This window comes from Delphinapterus leucas, chromosome 4 (genome assembly GCF_059928025.1).
Source record: "Delphinapterus leucas isolate spDelLeu-1000000601 "Yukka" chromosome 4, BTC_Dleu_Yukka2, whole genome shotgun sequence".
NCBI lineage: Eukaryota > Metazoa > Chordata > Mammalia > Artiodactyla > Monodontidae > Delphinapterus > Delphinapterus leucas.
In genome coordinates, this window is record NC_143132.1 from 73138096 (window position 1) to 73153792 (window position 15697).

The window sequence follows — 15697 nt, forward strand, 5'->3', positions numbered from 1 at the left end:
ACTGATGGCAATCAGATGTAATCAGAGGCAAACTAATTCTTTCCCCCAGTCATTGGCTTACATGGTGAGTGGTTTCATGAACAAGCAGGTGCCTGAATTTCAGGAGGAAGCCTCCATCGGTAGGGCTTTTGCTCCTACAGTGTTTGTTTTCTTTTTAATTGCAACAAGTAATGCAACAGCCAGACTTTTTAGACATCATATTTGGGGCTCTGTACTCAAGAAGGGAAACCATTCCTTTCTCAAGATGTTTGCTGCTTGCTAATAACCTTGGAAAGTCATCATTATTCCGTCTTTCTCCTCTCTGGGAAAGACAGATGTGGCTACATGAATTATCTGTTTTAGAGTCCAAGGCCCTGTCTTGAACATGTGTGCAATTCTGTGAGGCAGGTCAGGCCTGTGCTGTGGAAGAAGTAGGATCAAAAGTAGAGTTTGGAAAACGAATAATACGCTGTCCAAATACTCTCTCAGTAACAAGGCAAATAAAAAACGATATAAACCTCCTCTATGTACTTTAACAATTATAAACAACATTTTAGGTATTATACTAAAATGCCAGTGCTTAGACCACTGCAGGCTGACTGCACAAGTTAAGCAGCATCAGGATCAAGCTACATAAACCCTCTAGGGGTAGATTCTTGTAAGGTCAAAAGGGTAGTCAGGTTTCCCTTTGAGAGTCCCTGGGATCCTGTCACACATCATCTCAGAAACTGTTTTGCAAGTGTGGGTCATCATTTTCTCTGGTCATCTGTAGACTGTATTTTCATCCTGGATATTCTCTGAGTTCTACCCACAGTATAGTCTCCTCCTTCTAGTCTGATCTCATCTCCTGCACAGGTGGCCACATTTTACTACTCGAGGTACTACATTTAGGAAGGAAAATCTGATGCTTTAAGAAGCAAAAAATGTGCATCTCTACACCTCACCCCCATTGATGCACATCACCTCAGCTATGGATACATTCAAGAAGAAGAGGGCTGTCCTGGTTTCAGAAGAATAACTCATTGGGAGCCACCCCAGTGTTTAGTAGCAGGAGGGTAATGTTTGTACAGGGCCACAGTATACGGTTGTGCAGTTGGTGCACTGCACATAAAGAGCCAGTAGAACTTGTGAATGGGGACTGAAATCCAAGCTAAGTGTCCTGACTTGGAGATAGCTCTTCCCAAAAGGGGCAGCACAAAGGTGCCCTGTAAGCTACCAGAGGCCCCCACAGGGTCAGTGCTGGATCCCAGAGGGCCAGACCCAGGGCTTAGGGAAGGATGAGAACAGGCTCAGGTTGCTGTTCTATTGCACCTTGTAGAAATGATATGCTTAGGAGGCTGCCTGAGAGATTGCACATGAGTGACATCAGAGAAAAGGGCTACATCAGCAGTTCTCAATGGAGGAAGGGGGAAGGGGTTGCCCCCGAAGGACAGTTGGCAACATCTTGAGGTATCTTTGATTGTCATGACTGGGGGCTGCTACTGGCGGTTAGAGGCCAGAGATGCTGCTAAACATCCTACAAGCCACAGGACATGCTCCATATTAGAATTATCTGATCCAAAAAAATCAATAGTGCCACTGTTGAGAAACCCTGGATGATGTGAAGATAAGAGGAATGAGTTTCCTCCATAGGTGAATGTGTGGGTAGTAATGTGGTTGTTTTAACCTATATTTAAGAGTGGCCCGTGGTATACTTCAGGTTTTTCCTCGAAGTAAAGGTTCTTCCTCCGCCCCAATTCTACCCCATCCCACTCTCATTTCCCTCCCACCTGTCCCCCTGGTGCCGTGGGAAAACAAGATGCTCAAAAGAAACTTCTGCATAATGATTGTGCGAGTGTCCATGTGCATGTGCCTACATGTGTGTGAGAGAGAAACCAAGACAGACTGAGAAACGGAAAAAGACACTTAGAAATGCAGAAAGAGGTGTGCAGGGAAAGACAGTGAGGGAGTCAGCGAGAGGCAGACGGAAAGAGAGAAAAACCCACAGAGGGCTGATCTCCAGCTAATTTTTTTTTTCGACAAATCTCACCTGTAATAATGCCCAAGCCTGGAAACTCAGTGATAACAAGTCCAGGTCCCTGCATTCCAGTCTCTCCAAGAGACAGAGGCCACCAGCTGTAACAAGTGTGGAAAGTAGAAAACTCACAATAAGTCACAAGCAAAGCTGGAGGGAACGTGGAGGAGGGGTGCACTTTGTTCTGAGGGTGAGGTGGGAGCACCGGGGGAGGCTTCGGGGGAGGCGACCACTGAGGTGACCAGGGAGGAGAAGCATTTTGTTGTGGAAACAGAATGAGGAGTGAGGATTCTTGGTAGGTGGGTTTGGGGAATGGCAGAGGGTTGGGAGGTGAGGATGCAGGGTGGACCTGGGCATGGAGGAGTAGCGGTGAGAAAGGAGGTTGAAAAGGGCAGTTATGACCTGCATGAACCCCCAGGGCAGGATTAGACCTTGAATCCGTGCTTGAAGTTGTACACGTGGAGGATGCCTAGAGTTTCTTGTGTAATATTTCCTCACCTCTTTCCAGCTTTTGCCCTTTCAGTGAGGCCTACCCCAGTGACCCTACGAAAACTTCAACCCACCCCCTGGCATCCCCAGCCCCTCTATCCTTTCTATAGTACTCATCACCTAATAACATGTTATATACAATTTATTTATTAATTTAATGTTTTTATTCCTTGACTGGAATATAAGCTTCGTGAGAGCAGGGATTTTCTTTCTTTTTTTAAAAAAAATTAATTAATTAATTAATTAATTTCTGGCTGCATTGGGTCTTCGTTGGTACACGTGGGCCTTCTCTAGTGGCAGCGAGCGGGGGCCACTCCTCGTCATGGTGTGCAGGCTTCTCACTGCAGTGGCCTCTCTCGTTGCAGAGCACCAGCTCCAGGCACATGGGCTTCAGCAGTTGTGGCACATGGCTCAGTAGTTGTGGCTCGCGGGCTCTAGAGCACAGGCTGAGTAGTTGCGGCGCACGGGCTTAGTTGCTCCACGGCATGTGGGATCTTCCCCAACCAGGGCTCGAACCCATGTCCCCTGCTTTGGCAGGCGGATTCTCAACCAGGGACTGCGCCACCAGGGAAGTCTCAACCAGGGACTGTGCCACCAGGGAAGTCCCAGGGATTTTCTTCTGTTTACTAATGTATCTAAACCAGTGCATCGTGCATCATAAATGCTCGATAAATATTTGCTGAATGGATGAACATGGGAGCTGGAGACATTACCCCAGCTGTCAGCCCCTTCCCAGAACTTTACATTCCTGATAGCTGCTCCTCAGGAGGTATGATAGTTTTCTAGTGTTGCATAACAAATTACCACAAACTTAGGGGTTTAAAACAACACACGTGTTTTATCTCACAGTTGCTGTGCTTCAGGAATCCCAGCAAAGCTTATCTGGATCTGCTGTTTAGGGTCTTTAAAACTGTAATCAAGGTGTCAGCTGGTATAACTGAGTCACTTGGCTGTACAGCAGAAATTAACACAACATTGTAACTCAACTATACTTCAATTAAAAAAAAGAAAATGGTGGCAGCTGGGGCTGAGTCTCACCTGAGGCTCTGCTGAGGAAAAGTCCACTTCCAAAGTTCCCTCAGGTTGTTGGCAGAGCCCAGTTCCTGCGGCTACGTGACACAGAGCTTCAGTTTCTTGTTGGCTGTTGGCCAGAGGCTGTCCTTAGCTCCTAAAGCCAAGTTTCTTGGTACGTGGGATTCCCCAACGTGGTCACTTGCTTCCTCAAAGCTATAGCAAGGGAGACAGAAACTCCAGTAAGATGGGCACTACAATTTTATGTAACAGAATAATGTAATTACATACACATAGTCACCCACATCCTGTCACCTTTGTCTTATGGTAGAATCAAGCAAGTCATAAGTTCTACCCACACTCAATGGGAGGGGATCACACAAGGGCGTGAACACCGGGAGGTGGGATCAGAGGGGCCATTTTGACAGAAAGTCCACCTCAGGAGGTGACAGCTGGAGGTGATGCTTCTCCTTTGCATGCAGGCAGTCCCTTGGTCTTATGCACACCTCAACCTCTGCACCATATTTGAGTTATTTACATATGCTAAATATGTATAACATATTTACATATGCCTCTCCCACAAGATTGGGGGCAGGAATCATTCTCACTCCTCTTCAGAGTCAGCGCCTAGCACAAAGCCTGGCACATAGGAAGTCATCAGTTTGGGAAGAATGGGTAAAAGGATGGGTGGATGGATGGATAGTGAATGGATTTATGATATATAGATGGAAGAAAGGCAGAAAATAAGGGAAAATGTGGTGACAAAACAAGGTGAAGGCAAAGCACCTGGACAGAAGGAGTGTGGCCCTCACCTGACAGCGGGCCACACACTGTGAAATGAGAAGGTGAAGCAACGGGTGTGGATCTGCCCACAGTCCCAGCCTCATTCCTGGAACTGTCACTTGGACTCTTCCTACCAGGGCAGCCAAGAGACCAGAGGCAGGTAGCCCCTCTTTCCCAGAGCTTCTGTTTTCTCTTCAGGAAATAGGAGTGGAAAAAATCATGAGGGATGACCAAATGTTCCATGTATGAAGACACCAATGAAATCCTGCATCTCTTTGTGACTTTGGCAGGTCTGAAGGCAATTTCCTAAGAAATGAGCTGAAGGAAGAAAGCATTACTTTGTAATCCTCTCCAAGGCTCAAGGGAAAGGCTTTGGATAACAAGGGACTTTAAAAGTGCTTCAAACAATAAATATTGCAGTTTGAGCAGAACCTTCCCGAGCTCCTGCAGTGAGGGGTGATGAATCCAGGCCTTGGCCTCTGAGTGCAAGATGGAAGCCAGGTCACAGGCGTGCCTGGTGCTGGAGATGGGGTCTCAGGCTGTTGTTCCTCTACCAGAACTGTGAGACGGCTGTCCCAGGGCAGACTCAGCTGATGATGCTTATGTGTTTCCACCCAGTAATGCCTTGTGGGAGGAAAGATGGCGACACATTTTCTGGCTGAGAGCTTTAGGCTGGGTGACCTTAGGTTAAAACTTTACGTGTGCATATACTTTTCCCCTTTTGCTTGAATTTTTATGATTTCTTTTGTTCACTTGATCAGTCATTTGTTTTATGTCAGGTAAAGGCCACTAATAGCCAAGGTGAGTGAATTTTGTGACAAGGTCACACCAGAGGCTATACTATTTATGTCATATGTGCTAATCAGGGCCAGACAGTAAGGCTGAGGAACACCATTGTCTTTAGTGGTGACAACCGAGCCTTTGCACGGGTCCATGTTTGTAAAAACCTTTATAACAGAAGTCTGTGAAATGTTTGGTGCTTAATCTCCCTGGTGTTGATGAACCACAGAAACTCTGGGTATTCTGACCCATGAAGAAAATGTCAGGTTCCAGGACAAGGCACTTTTTTTCTTTTTTTAAAATCTAAAATGAAATTTAATGCCATCTAGGAAGGAGTGGATATTCATGGGTATTTTGAGGACATATAGGTAAAGTGAGTTCAGAAATAATAGAGTATATGGAAAGATATGCAGAGGCTAACTTAAATAAATATTTTAACCTGGATTTCTCTTGCTGTGTTTTCTTTATAACCTGTCGGCCTGCCACCACCAAGCTAAAGGAGCTTAAAGCAAATCTGGAAAATCCAATGAATAACAGTGGGGCTTTATTTACTAAAATTGCCCTGAGAGCAAAACAGTAAGGAGAACTTGAAATTTCCCAACACAGTGTTCATCCTTGTTTTGAAAGCAATGTCCTCATTTGAGAAGAAAGGGGCTTTAATCTCTTCCTCATCACATTGGCTCCTCTCCTAGCTTTTTGTTTGAGTTCTTCCTCTCCTCTGTAGAATTCCAAACATGAGGAGCATCATTCCTCTGGATCCAAAACCAGTAACTTGACCTGGAAACATCATGAGAAATATTAGAAGACCACTAGTTCCCTGCTGGGGTCTCTGTGTCCTGAGTCCACACTTCAGGCCCAAACCTTTAAAAGCTTTTTTTTTTTTTTTCTAAAATTTATTTATTTATTTATTTTTGGCTGTGTTGTGTCTTTGTTGCTGCACGGGGCTTTCTCTAGTTGCGGCGAGCGGGGGCTACTCTTCGTTGCAGTGTGCAGGCTTCTCGTTACGGTGGCTCCTCTTGTTGTGGAGCACGGGCTCTAGGCACGCGGGCTTCAGTAGTTGTGGCACGCAGGCTCAGTAGTTTGGCTTACGGGCTCTAGAGTGCAGGCTCAGCAGTTGTAGCGCATGGGCTTAGCCGCTCCGCGGCATGTGGGATCTTCCCGGGCCAGGGCTCGAACCCGTGTCCCCTGCGTTGGCAGGCGGATTCTTAACCACTGTGCCACCAGGGTAGTCCCTAAAAGCTTTAAAAGTTGACTTGGCTCAGGTGGGAAGCTTTTGTATAAAGGCATCAATAAGTACCGATTCTCCTGCTGGGGGCATAGCACGTTGCTCAGCATGCTGAGGGAACACAAAAGGATTAAAGTCATGACCCTTACCCTCTGGTGACAGATGTGGCTTATTCCAGGATCACTGGGAGCCCCTGACCAGGGAACTCACTCTAACTGGGGAGCATTTCCAACTCAGGTAATACCTAGCGTTCACAGCCAGTCTGAGTGGTTTCATGCTGGGTTCCTGGGCAGCGCCAAAGAAAATGCAGAGCCGTCACCCCACTTGTTTCCTCAGAATGGACTAATCTAGAAGACTTTCTGTGAAGGAAAGAGTGCATCATATCACACACGCACACACGTGCACGCGCACACACACGCACACACACACACACAACATCAGATCAAAAGGAAAGAAAGAGATTGCTCACCATCTCCTGTTCTCCCAGCGAACTTGTATGACTGTCTCTTTCCTCCTAAACCTGGGTCTCTCAAACTGCTAGCTTTCCATCTCTATTCATATTTCTTCTTAAGAAATTTCACCACTGTGGAGTATTTTTCAAACGGATGAACACTTCTAACAAAAACTGCTTTCTTGATGGGTCCATATCCTTTTGACTTTCTAATATTTAAAAATGCATTTGGATACAAAGGCCTTCCCCATCTATCTTATCTGGAATAGGTCCTACCCTCCTGTCCACCCTGGCTCACCTTTCTCTATTTATACAGCCCCACTCATTTTTAAAATCAAGTTTTGTTTGTTTACTTGAATTTTTGGTCTGTCCTCCCCTGCTGGGCTGTAAGCTCCATGAGGGCAGAGACCACATCTGTTCTGCTCTCCAGTGTACCCCCAGCACCTAGCAGAGTGCCTGCCACGTAGGAGAATCTTGTTAGAACATTTGTTGAATGGATAAATAAAGTAGAATGTACATAATAAGTGATATATCACTTAGCTAATTAATTTTAAATACGTTTAACAAATTTAAATAAATTTCCTTAGCTAATTAAAAGTGAAATGCAGGGTGAAGTAGAGTGGAGGGTAAGCAATGCCAGCTTTGTCAGGATTGAGTCTTAGGAGAGTGGAGCAGAGTACATAGGAGCTAACAGAGCTGACGGGTCAAACAAAGGCACCTGTCATCGTGGGTGTAAATGCCCACAGCTGCCCAGGGGTCAGGGAAGCTGAGGGAGGACCTAGGGGAGGTGAGGGCAGGTATGGGCCTGGTCCCTGCTTCATGCAAAGGAGGTGGGCCAGCAGATACACGACCATATGTGTGAGCTACAAAATGACTGCTGCTTCACTTCCACCCTCCAAATCTCACATGAGAATCCCTCTGGTGGCCCACCCTATCCAAAAACATGAAGGAAAGGAAAGTGTAATGTAGCCTAGCCAAGTTAACACATTACAAAGCCACTATAGTAGGCACTCACTGTTTGTTGAAGGACCGCTTGAATGAATGAATGCTTGAACAAATGAATGATTGAATGAGCTGGCATGGCAGCAAGAGGCATTTGGCCATCTGGTCTCACCAGAATGAGCACTCTGTGAGGGATGGGATTTTTGCAGGTTTCATTCATTGCTGTATCCCCAGTACATGGAATGGTACCTGGCCTGTGTGGGTGCTTGAGAAAATTTTGTGGAACGAATATTGAATGGTTCTGGCCCAAAGTCAAAAGGACTTGTGTGGAGTCACTAGAAGACACAACTGAATGAAAATTTTTCTTTGGTACAGGGTGTGGGAAATGCCTGAGGAGCCATTTTATATATTTAGCATAAATGGGCATGACGTGAAACAAAGGCAAAACCATATTTCCTTCTCTTGCAACATATCTCAAGAGAGCAAAATATAAAATCGTTGTAGTGACAGTGGAGCAAATATCATAAATAATATATCAGTTATAGAGAAGCTTGGCTACTAAGAGCCAAGAATCCTGGCTAAGGGGGACGAGAGGGGAGAGGAAAAGTGAGTTAGAAACATTTTATTCACAGCCTTCTCCAGGTCAAGGTGGGAAGCTACAAAGCAGAGTAAATCCTAGAAGTGGCCTTGACCTGCTGTGAAACCTGACAGGCCACGGATACCCCAGGGCCAGAGTCATTCAGTTACAACCAGGCTATACCCTTAGGCAGGCTCCTAGAACTTAGTCCTGGGAGGGCTCAAGGTTTAGCTCAAATATTCCACTTCTCTGTTGGCAGGTCTCTGTCGGAAGGTCTCACATGAACTCTGATGCAATTGGAGCATCCCTTTCACCTTTTGTCTCCCTGTCCCTCATATGATCTCATTTTTGTTTCCAAAGATACATGCCTCCTCTCTATAACTCTTCTACAACCCTATCCCTATATATCAGAAATACCAAATGGTAACCATGGTTCTCTCTGGCTGGTGGAATTACTGGCTTTCATATGCTTTTCTTCTTTGTGCTTTCCTGTGTTTTCCACTTTTTTTGAACATGAATTACTTCTATAATCACACACACAAAACAGTACAAAAGTACTTTTAAGTACTATAACTAAGGGTAACTGGAGCAATGAAAAAGAGAACTATTGTTTGTATGTTTTCAAAATAAATATTGCCGGCAACATCTTACATCTCAGCATGAGCAACTTAAACTGTAGATGCTGCTTCTAAGCTACAATATCATTGATATGTGAGATACCTGTGATATAGCAACAATATGGCACTTGTACTTGGTACTGAATTTCTTCTAGATGTGGCACCCTGGGAAAGTTTATGATCAGCCAAATGTTGTTGGTTTTCAACTTGAATTAGACTTTCTGTGATCTTTATACCTGATATAAACTAAAAGACTCTCTATTTGTCCACAAAAATGAAATAAAGAAAATGAGATAACTTTCCACTTATTATGTGTGGTATCTGCAGAATTACAGACCTAAATATTAAAGAAAAGATGTCAAGGTGCCAGCAGCACCAGATTGAAGATGGCAGCCAGCAGGAGGCTGATGAAGGGGCTTGAAGACATCCTCAAATGTGAGATGAAAAACTTCCTTTACATCTAGGTTGATGAAGCTACTTTGCTGACCTGGCAAGGGCTTATGGTTCCTGACAACCCTCCATATTGATAAGGGGGCCTTCAGAATCGAAATGAGCTTTCCAGCAGACTACCCACTCAAGCTACCAAAGATCACATTTAAATTGAAGATCTATCACCCAGAACATGGATGAAAAGGGCAGGTCTGTCTGCTGGTAATTAGTGCTGAAAACTGGAAGCCAGCAACCAAAACCAACCAAATGAACCCCCCAGCCCAAGGACAGTAAAAAATTCTGTAAGAACGTTGAAGAGTTTACAAAGAAATATGGGGAAAAGCGACCTGTGGACTAAAATCTGCCACAACTGATTCCAGCGTGTGAGCAGAGACCCTGAGCAGTGCATTCGGATAACCCAAGAAGCAGGACTCTGTGGAAGATTGACATGGGCACCGCCCAGCATCTGCTTGTGGCAGTTACTAATTTTCTACAATTTTCATAATCAAACGTGGTCTAGGTAACCTGTAAAGATAGGATTAAAATTTTAAGATGTTCTAAGAGAAGAAAAGATGTCAATAAATGGTGTCAGTGGACATGAAAAATGTGGTTACCACCGTGTCATGGATCTAATAAGCGGTATAATGAAAAAAAAAACAGAAAAGAAAACCGAACTGAATACTTGGCTTTAAATTAAAACCAGGGCATGGGCTTCCCTGGTGGCGCAGTGGTTAAGGATCTGCCTGCCAATGCAGGGGACATGGGTTCAAGCCCTGGTCCAGGAAGATCCCACATGCCACAGAGCAACTAAGCCCATGTACCACAACTACTGAGCCTGTGAGCCATAACTACTGAGCCCACGTGCCACAACTACTGAAGCCCACACACCTAGAGCCCGTGCTCTGCAAGAAGAGAAGCCATTGCAATGAGAAGTCCGCGCGCAGCAACAAAGACCCAACGCAGCCAAAAATAAAATAAATTTATTTTTAAAAAAATTATAACCGGGGCATATTTGAGGACCAAGTTTTATGATTCATCCCTATTTTCGTAGCAGGTTAAAACCCATTGACAATAAAAAAGTATCAAAGTTTCTTCACCCAAATATCTCCAAACAAATCACTAGAGATGTCCTCAGTAAAGTGGATATGTAAGATTAAGATCATTCTAGACTTTGGAGAGCTAAATTTTATGTTTCCTCCTGCCCTAATTCTTGGTAGAGGTGAGTCAATAAGAGGAAAACTCACTTCTGTCCCCAGGTCACAGTCCTGGTCTTCCTCTGCTTCTCCTCTTCTCTCAGACTTCTTCCTTATTTTATCCCCAGGTTCGGTGCTTCAGCCAAGCAAGGCCCAGGGCCCTCCTGAGGAGTAAAGGCTTGGACTGAGGACAAGCTCACTGCCATCTCCCATCATTTGTATCCAGGCAAAAGTGGGTGAAATGAGCATCAAGGGCAGTCTTGGGAAGGGTGTGAAGGATGGAGACAGAGGGAGAGTCAGCAAAGGGAAACTGGCTGCCTGAGAAGCATGTGGAAGGGAAAGGAGCAGTCCTCTTGGACGGGGAGAATTGCAGGAACGCTGTATGTACGTCTCTGTGTCCCAAGTTTGGTTTGCACTAGATGAGAGAGTGACCTCTTTTCCCACAAAGAACGCTTGTCCAAAATCAGCCAGGCACTTCGTTCTACACTCTCCAGATCAGCTCAGGGCTCTCACTAACTTCGCAAGGCTGGTTCTGATCTGACCACTAGAGACTTATCATAAAGAGTCTGCCTTTCTCCCGGAGTCCAGGGACCTCAGCTCTTGGCCACACACAATCACATAGATATATAATTAATATATCTATGATAAACCCTCCTCAAATAATCAGTTCTTCAATTTGGTGGAAGAACCAACCAGACCATTTGGGTCCTGCAAATAGACTAACCCATGGAATCCTGGAATTTTCCCATTCTCAGCCACTTAATTTGTGCTGGAGACGTTCATACTCGCCAAGTGTCCACTAGACTGAGTGCTAAACAAGTTCATAGGGGTAAGACCATGAGAAAAACACACAGAAGAAATTCTTCTGGTGTTAAAACAAACTCTGTGAGGACAAAATGTACTTGGAGTTCGACTCCATCTCTTCTGTCTCTTGGTGGGTTACTACAGTTCATCAGGAAAATAGTTTGAAATTTGCAAAACCTCCAAATCCTGCCTTGGGGAGTCTGTGCCTGTTGGCTTTCTCACAGCTTCTTTGTGACCATAGGATGGGTTTAATAACCACACTCCAGGTTGCACAACTATTATTATCCCCATCAGAGAAATGCAGTGCAGAAAAACAGAACCTGTGTTTGCATTTCCTGTTTCATATAAACAGTTTCATCTAAGACAACAGCATAAGCTATGCATCCATGACTATAGTCCTCTCCTGGTGCTGAGGCTGGAGGGCCTGCAGCAAATGGTTTCAAAATGGAAGCATCTTCCCCAGCTGCACTCTCCACATGGCCTCCTTTCTCACCTCACAGCCTATCTCTCTGACTCTCTACCCCCATGGTGGGTGCATAAAAGAAATGGGGACCCAGTGAGTCTTGGTGCTTCTGCGGAAGCCCACAGGCCCTGATCAGAGCTGACAGTTTGGGAGGTAAGCCAGTGGACTTAAAGATGCAAGCAGAGTTATGTAGGGATCCAAGGATTTTAATGGTTCCTAAGCTAATACAACCTTCTCCCAACTTCCCTTTCTGACTCCCCTGACCTGCCTGGGGTCTTGTCTTCTTCCTATACTAGGTACCAAATCACAGTCATAGAATGTTAGTGGCAAGAAAGGATGAACTTTGATCTGGGCAGAGGAAGTTCCTTGCCAAAGTCAGCCACAGATTGATGACAAAGCTGGGCCTAGAACCCGTCTGTCTTGATTCACAGACCTGTGCTCTTTCCAGAAGCCCTAACATGAAGAGGATTCTTTAACTGAGCTGTTATGGAGATTCTCACTGATTCTTGCCTGTAAATAATAATGGCCTGTCAAGATACCAAAATTGAAATAAGACAAAATAGGATAAACCTTAGTTGGCTACAACATCATTGAGAGGAGACTACAAACTCCCTCATCCCTGACACTCTCAGGGATCTGAGTAGGGTCTAGTATCATGGAGGACAAGGTTGGTCACATGAATCCTTCCTTCCCTCTGCTGTCCACCCAGTGACCATTCACAGCATGACTCATCCCTAACATGTTTAGCTGTAGGTCTCTAAAATTTTAGATGCTCAGGAAAGGAAGAGGCCTTAAAGAGCATACAGAATAACTACATGTCTGCGTGTATCACATATGTTAGAAGCAGCTGCAAGTCTAAAGGCAGCCTCCTGTGCCTGTGTCCACAGATCCCTGTGGGACTTGAAGATCTGGCCGTTATCTGGCTAATCTGAACAGGCAGCAGTTAAGCTGTATATTTCAAGGCAGAATGTTCACTATGCCACTTGCATTATTCTATTTGGCAGTCTACACTGCCGGACTCCTATAGTAGAGCTAGAAATTCCCCTCCACTTATCCAGTTTTCCAGTCTAAAGTCCTAAGGGTATCCCTCTGCTCTGCAGGACTTCCTAATGTAGCCATTTATCCCCTGGGCCATTTCCTTGGCCCACTCTGTCCCTGGACCAGATATGTGCTTCCTCCCAGCCCAGCACAGATGCTATGGGAGGCCTGGTACAGCGACCTGGGCTCAGCTGACCCCGCCACCCCATCTGTTCATGGGAACAGTGCTTCCTTTGTACCATTGTTTGGTTTTTTGTTTTTTGGTTGTTGTTTTTTTAAATTTTTCCTTCTCCCCTGTTTCAAACTCAGTCCCTCAGGGCCTCAGTTGAAGCCATCCCTGCCCAAGCACATCCCCACACTACAACTTGTAATTATTCCCTAAGCAGGCCATGGATATCTTTTCAAATAACCCTCCTGAAGTGGGAAGGTCCTGGGAAATCCAGTCACTTCCCCTAAACTGGAAGCACCAGCTTCTGGAAAATTCCACAGCTCTGGGCCCTGGCTAGTGGGAGAAAAGGGGAGGGGGTGAATTAGGTTGATGCCTAAATCTTTAGACCATCTGTTGGGTTCTTTTGAGTGAGTTAGGGTGAATCTCAATGAAGTGAAATTCTCAACCTGGAATAGTTATGACAACCTGAAGATCATCTCAGGCCAAATGTAGAGAAAAAAGGCAAAGTGTGTGTGTTCATCCCTTAGAGTTGTGAGGTGGGACCTTCCTTCAGACCCAGCAGACTTTCTTTAAGAGAGCCCTTCCTTGACCCTTTTAAGAAAATCACGGGCCTTCTGGTCATGATTGAAATCTCCCTATTTGAAGCATATTTGATGAACCAACTCTTTCGTTCACATATTCTTCTTTTAAAAGTTGAGTTTGTTTTCCTAAATTTTTGTTATTCTAACTACATCAAAGCATCCCAGTCCAAAGACATAGAATGTGCTAGGAAAGCAGACATTGGATCATTTAGGGCAAAATGTATATAAGACATGTTTACTTGAGAGTTCATGACACCAAAGATAAAAGGATTTCTGGCTGACAGGTCAACAGGCTTCTTTCCCTGGAGACTAGGGTCCCCTGTGGTCCCAAGATACCCAGAGTGGTACCTGCAAGCTGAGCCCTGAGATACTAAGAGTCCCTAAGCTTTGCCCATCTCTCGAGTGGATATGGCTGTGGGAGGGGAATGTAAGAGACAATTTGAAGCCCCTGGACAGGCAGAGCGGAGCTGCCCAGGGTCCCTCATGGCAGGGTGCAGAGATCCTGAGTCTTCAGGAGTTTTTCTGGTTAATGGCCATGTTCAGCTTCTGCTACAAAGGTCACTGATCCAGGTGAGGGAAGCTGAGAAACAAGTGACCAGAGCAACTACTCAGAGGGGAAAGAAGCCAGAATAGCAAAGTCCATAAGGACAGGGATTTGACCTTTGTACATCTCATCTTCCTGGTGCCTAGCAAAATGACTAGTCCTTACGAAGTGCTCCGTAAACATTTGTTAAATTAATAAATTATTGATTTATGAGAACAGGTCAAAGATTTAAGCCTGGGGTGGGGGAGACAGAAGGAAGTCTAAGGGGATTAGTCAGAAACCTCAAGGGAATCTCGGTAAGTCTCAGAATCATTGACTCAACAGAGGAGGTCCCTTTACTCCAAGACCCAAGTCCAAATGCAGCTCCCACTATGGTTGTGACATATGGTATGAGCTTAGTGACACTTGAACCTTCTCACGTCAAATTAGATGGCGGCCTGAGGTAAGGTATTGCCACTGGGGAAACAGAGAAGGGATGAAATAGAAATTTAGGAGGCTGGATGGAGAATATTTCGAGACAGAGTATGTAGGTATTGAAGAAAAGTGACTCAAAGGTAAAAATAATATAGAGACAATATCTACTTCATGGGGTTACTGTAAGGAGTGGACGAATTAACACAGAGTCTCTGGAATAGTATTTCAGTGCCACTGGGTAGGTTTTTTCTTTGTTTGTTTTTTGCGGTTCACAGGCCTCTCACTGTTGTGGCCTCTCCCGTTGCGGAGCACAGGCTCCGGACGCGCAGGCTCAGCAGCCATGGCTCACAGGCCTAGCCGCTCCATGGCATGTGGGATCTTCCCGGACCGGGGCATGAACCCGTGTCCCCTGCATTGGCAGGCGGACTCTCAACCGCTGCACCACCCGGGAAGCCCTGGGTAGGTTCTTAATAGAAAGAGCTTTCTCCTCCTCCTCATCCCTCTCTATTTTCATTAAAGATCAGACTATCCCACCTGAAAACCTCAGAGTGCCCACCCCAAGGAGGCTCTGCCAGCCGTGTCTTCATGTGAATGTCATGACTGAAGGCCATGGACACACCCGAGCCTCTGCTGATCCCCACTGAACAGATAGAAATAAAAGTGTCTTCTCTCCAGGGCTCCGTCAGGAAGACCCTGAAAGCCATTCTCTCACAGTCAGAATGTTTTCTTTGTTCCTCTGAGATAGAACCAACATCTCTGTAAAGGACAAAGAGGCAGCTTGACTCATAAGCCGAGCAGACGCTATGGGCTGAGTGATGGCTACACAGGGGTAGCTGGAGCTGAACCCCTGAGACTTCAATATTTGTTGTGGTATATATTATGATGAGGTGTGGGGGACCTTTTTAAAAACCGAATACGTGTATTTCTGAACGTCAGATTCACATGCAGCCTCAGGCCTCTCCAAACACACACATCCTAAGCTCTCCTGATGTGTCTTCAGGGCCCCCAGAGAACGGAAAAGGACCAGACATGTCTGGCCACATTTCTGATTCTTTCCCTCCAAATATTTTCATGCCCTCACTTATTCAACAAACATTTACCAAGCTCCTACTTTGTGCCAGGCACCGTGCTGGAAGCTGGAGCTTCAAAGAAATAAGGCCACATCCCTTCCCACATACAGCCCTGTAGGGAAGA

The 15697-nt window shown here is 45.4% G+C and overlaps 1 protein-coding gene and 1 pseudogene across 9 annotated transcripts in view; both read left to right on the forward strand.

The window, feature by feature from the left end:
- The window catches only part of APOD (apolipoprotein D), an 89696-nt gene that overhangs the window by 50813 nt on the left and 23186 nt on the right, over nucleotides 1–15697 (forward strand). For 6 of the 9 annotated variants that reach the window (XM_089910647.1, XM_089910646.1, XM_089910642.1 and 3 more), the window contains one exon: nucleotides 10619–10722. The exons of the other annotated variants lie outside the window; for them this stretch is intronic. The gene's annotated coding sequence lies outside the window, so the exon portion shown is untranslated. The remainder of the gene's footprint in view (nucleotides 1–10618; nucleotides 10723–15697) is intronic. 9 annotated transcript variants of the gene reach the window in all.
- On the forward strand, nucleotides 71–10612 carry LOC149749347 (ubiquitin-conjugating enzyme E2 L3 pseudogene; annotated as a pseudogene).